The sequence below is a fragment of the Marmota marmota genome, unplaced genomic scaffold, assembly GCF_001458135.2.
Source record: "Marmota marmota marmota unplaced genomic scaffold, marMar, whole genome shotgun sequence".
In the NCBI taxonomy this organism is placed as follows: domain Eukaryota; kingdom Metazoa; phylum Chordata; class Mammalia; order Rodentia; family Sciuridae; genus Marmota; species Marmota marmota.
This window is the reverse complement of record NW_025999880.1, coordinates 14,939,190-14,944,250: the sequence shown is the minus strand read 5'-3', so window position 1 is coordinate 14,944,250 and position 5,061 is coordinate 14,939,190.

The following is a 5,061-nucleotide window of genomic DNA, read 5'->3' as shown; positions in this document are numbered from 1 at the left end:
CGAAAGGTTCCAGAGCCTCAAGTACAGCAAAATTACAATCAAGCCAAGCACAGAGGTTCATGTCAGTAACAACAGCTATTCAGGAATTTGCAACAGGAGGATCACACCAGTTTGATGCGAGTTTGGGCAACTTAGCAAAGCCCTGTCTCAAAATAATAAAAAATAAAAAGGGCTGGAGATAGCTCAGTGGCAGAAAAGAAAATATGAGGCCCTGGGTTCTATCCCCAGCACATATATCTGGGGGCTGGGGATACAACTCAGCGGTACAGTGCTCTCCTAGAATGTGAAAGGAGCTGGGTTTCACCCCAACACGTTAATAAATTTAAAAATATATTTGGGGCTGGTAGTGTAGCTCAGTGGTAGAGTGCATGCCTAGCATATGAGTTCAATCCCCAGTACTGTGAAAAATAAAATAGATTTAATAGGAATAAATGTAAAATTCTGCATTTAGGGATTTAAAAGCTACATTATGCAAACTGAAGGTTTGGCTTAATAGTTACCTCTGTGAGAAAATCTGGGCAGATTTTGCTGATCATATCAACCTGTGTCAATGAAATAACGAGTCTGCCAAAAGAAATTACATCTCTATATAATGTCCCAGGCATTTCAGGAAATAGTTCCAATGTCCTCTGTGCTGAGGCCACACTTAAGAATAAAGAAAGGGTCCTTCAGGGATCATTTCACTGGAAAAAACAGCTTACAGTAACATTTGTCTATTTAGCAACTCCTCTGCCTCTTACCCTGGGTCTGTCAAGAAAAAGAAAAACCCTAAATAGCAAGGACTAGCACTCAAGAGACCCAGGCTCTAACCTCAGTCCTAATGAGCTGCTGCTTAGAGGACAAAAGGGCACAGCCTAGCTATTATTACATGCTGCCTCCTAAAGTTATGAACTCTCATAAATGGAAGTATCCAAATAAGGGAAGTCTTATCACGGATGTGTATACAGGGGATCTTTAAACTGGGAGGCTAAGCTATAGCATATATGGAGCTCCATGATCCTTATTATTTCTAAGTACTGGGAAATCTAAGCTTCCAGATGCTACCTCTGCTTCATCCCTGGCACTGGAAGCATCCTGTATTGGCACACTATCCACACACTGACTGTAGCCATAGACAGGGTAACAGACAGCAGACGCTTTCAGAAAAGGCTTATCTGAACAAAAACTGCAATGTATTTAATGAGAGTATCCATTTAAAGGAGTGAGGGGTCCCATTACTATAATCACTCCCTTGCAAATATCCCCAATTCAGCTCTTTTCCCCCCGTTGTGCAGACTTGATTTCCCACCCCATCTGTAACCAATATCCATTTCTGTGGCTGCATGAAAGTCACTTCAAATAACTGGCAGAGTCACATATTGATGCCTGGCTATATCCTAGAGCCACCACCTCTAAGGACATTCAATAATAATTTTACTGCATGGCCTTTGCCTGTTTACTGAGTCACCAAACAGAAACTCCCTTACCCTCATCTCCTTGCCAATCTACAGTCTCACCATGCAAGCTCCCCGTCTGTGGATCAAAAATATTTGGGAAAAAAAATTGTCTATACTGGAAAATAAAAACTTCTCCCCTCGTCATTATGCCCTTAACAGTATAATCACTATGTATTAAGTATTACAGACTGAGTATCCCTTATCCAAAATGCTTGGGACCAGAAGTGTTTCAAATTTTTATCAATTTTAGAATATTTGTGTATACATAAATCATTAGGGATTAGGGACAGGACCCCAGTCTAGACATTCTTTCATGCTTCATATACAGCTCATACACAACGCCTAAAGGTAATTTTATACAATATTTTTAGTGCACCTGTGTTTTGACTATAACCTATCAATGAGGTCAGGTATGGAATTTTCCACTGTGGCATCACATCAATGTTTCAGATTTTAGAGCATTTAGAATTTCAGATTTTCAGATTAGGGGTGCTCAACCTATATAAGTAATCTAAAGATGACTTGAAACGTAAGGAGCCGGGTGCTGGGTGTGGTGGTGCACATCTGTAATTCCAGCAGCTCAGGAGGCTGAGGCAGGAGACCTCAAGTTTGAGATCTGCTCTTGGCAAAGTAAGACCCTGACCCCAAATAAAAAGGGCCAGGCATGTAGCACCCCTGGGTTGGATCCCCAGTACCACACACACACAAAAAAGCAGCAGGCGGCAGGGAGCGCGATGACAGGTAGGGATGTAGCTCAGTGCACAAGGCCCTGATAATAGGGGGGAAATAATGAGAGAATGTGCACATTTATATGCAAATACTATTTTGTATAATGGACTTGAGCATCCAGATTTTGGTAACCTTAGCAGTCCTGACTGTAGTGTCGTCTTTTTTTTTTTTTTCCCCTAGTTGTGAATGGACACAATACATTTATTCATTTATTTTTTCACATGGTGCTGAGGATCGAACTCAGTGCCTCCCTCACACTAGGCAAGTGCTCTACCACTGAGCCACAATCCCGCCCCCTGTCCTGTTGTCTTCTTACCTCTAATAATGGAGGCAGGGCCACCTCCTATCAGAAGCAAAGTCACTAAGCGGTCATGAATTCCATCCCCTTATCTCCTCAGAGGTCATGTCAAGATTATTAAAAGTCTGGCTCCAGCATACTCTTTTTCTGAGTCCCAGGCTCGTAATCCAGCTGCTCATTTGCCATCTACTCTCAAGGATAGCACAAAGTGACAAACCAGAACTGATTTTTCCTGTTAATTCTATGACTCTTCCACTATTTACAGTCATTCTTAGTTCCTCTGCTCCTCACCAAATGCCCTCACATCCAGTCCATCAATGAATTCTGGCCGGTGCCAAAATCACTGTTCGGCCACCACCACCTCCTGTGTAGCAGCCTCCTTGCATTACAGCCTCCCTGCTTCTGGAGCTACCATTTAACATCAAATTCCTTGATTGTTGAAAACCTTCTCCCAGCTGCCTCTCATACCAAGAACAGAGTCATCTCTATACAATGACTACAAGGCCCTGTACCATCTGAATCCAGCTCCTACTCCAACACCTTGCCCACTAGGCTTCGGCCACTTGTCTTCTTTCAATTCCTAAACACCCCAAGCTCTCGTCAACCTCAACTTTAGCACTTTTGTTCACTCTACCCAAACACTCCTGTTCAGATTTCAGTTTAAATCTTATCTCAGAGGCCATTCATAAGTATCCTATTTAGAATGGTACATATCCCACCCCCTAGTAAGCGAAACCAACAACTTTAAGAAAGGCCAGAATAAAGGAGAGCAGATTTGACAGTCCATCTTGTCAGTGTCTCCACTATAGACCCATAACAAGTTCTAGTCTACCAGTCTGGAGTTGGCACCCAAGGGTTAATGGAGGTAAACAAGGGGAAATTAGTTAAGAAGTCACTAGGAATGTGCCTTAGCATTGTTCTACCCTGCCAGTTCAAAAAGGAATTTAGTTCCACTTCAGATTTTTCAATAAAACTAGAAGTTACAGGAAAATGGGAGAGAGCAGGCAAGAAAGGAGCATACTCTTCAATTCTATGTCCTTTCAATCTTGGGGGTCACTGCTGCTATTCTAACCAATCTCTTCTATATTCCATCCTATACTTGGCAAACAAAAGTGAGTATACATGGCACCAGTTTGGAAGGTCAAGTGCATTAGCAGCCCATGAATGGTAAGCTTGGGGGTTTTGTTGTAGTTCTGCCATCACAGGCAGGTGTGGCACTCTGGACAAGTCACTTGGTTTTAGTGAACCTCATTGTCCTTTCTGAAAAGGGAAACTGTAATCAGACATTCCTCAGGGACTTCAGGAAAGGGGAAGGGGTGAGATGCATCAGAGACTGAGGCAGGGATCTGAGACCCCACCTGCCTGAATGCTTTATTGTTATTAATCTCACTTCAAATGCCCTCTAAGGTAAGGTTTCGAAAGCAAAGTTGGAACTTAAATTCAATCCCTCATTTAAATTAACATTTGCAGAGCACCTTCTAAGAGTTAGAAGTTTTACTTATTTTTTGCAGTACTGGGAATAGAAGCCAAAACTTCACACATGCTAGCAAGCACTCTACCAATGAGGCACATCCCAGCCCACATTAGGGATTATAACCCTTCACATCAATTCTAGATGGTGGGCATTATTTCCATGTTTACAGATGGGGAAACTAAGGCTCAGGCAAGTGAAATGACTTATCCAGTCACAGAATGAATAGAAGTATATGAACCCAATTATTTGTCTCCAAAGTCCTTGTTTTCTTCTGCCTCACCATCTGCTCTTTCCAGCCATAATAACTCCATCTCTTGAACTGATTAACCTTCCCACACCATTTTAGAAAATATAACTACTAAATTTTCCTGCCCAAACCACTGGCACCACCAGGGATGGTAGCTCCCACCTGTAGTCCCAGCAGCTCCGGAGGCTGAGGCAGGAGGATCGAGAGTTCAAAGCCAGACTCAACAAAAGTGAGGTGCTAAGCAACTCAGTGAGACGCTGTCTCTAAATAAAACACAAAATAGGGCTGGGGATGTGATCCAGTGCCCCTGAGTTCAATCCCTGTTTAAAAAAAAAAAAAAAAAAACCACTGGCACATACTATCTTTCTCCCATTAACAGACCTAGAGACTAATCGTAAGGAAATAAAGGCACAGAGCATATAACAAGGGCTTCCTACCAAGCTTGGGCTTTTCACTACCTAAATCACTCTGTTTTCTTTAATTGAATCCCTTAGGTTCTAAGATCTGGTAAAGTCTCCTCCCCCTGTTTCACCTTCTCCAAAAGTCTAAATTCCCATGCAGACTAAATTGAGACAGTTCTTTTAAATCAATAACAGGTGAATTTGAAATTTACTTCTCAGCTCTTCTATCATCTGTGCATTTAAGAAGCCTGTGAAGAACATATGGACCCATATTTTTTACCCATATCCAATTGCACATAACTCCAAACCTTGGATATCCCCTTTTTAAATGACACACTTTACACTGTATTTCTGGGTAAGTTCTCAGATGCAGAAAGATAAAGAGTAAAAAGCAGGGAATCCAGAGGGAAAGGTTACGCCAAACAGACACCCCTTCCTCTGAGGCCTCTAAAGTACGCACAAACCTGAGACATGAG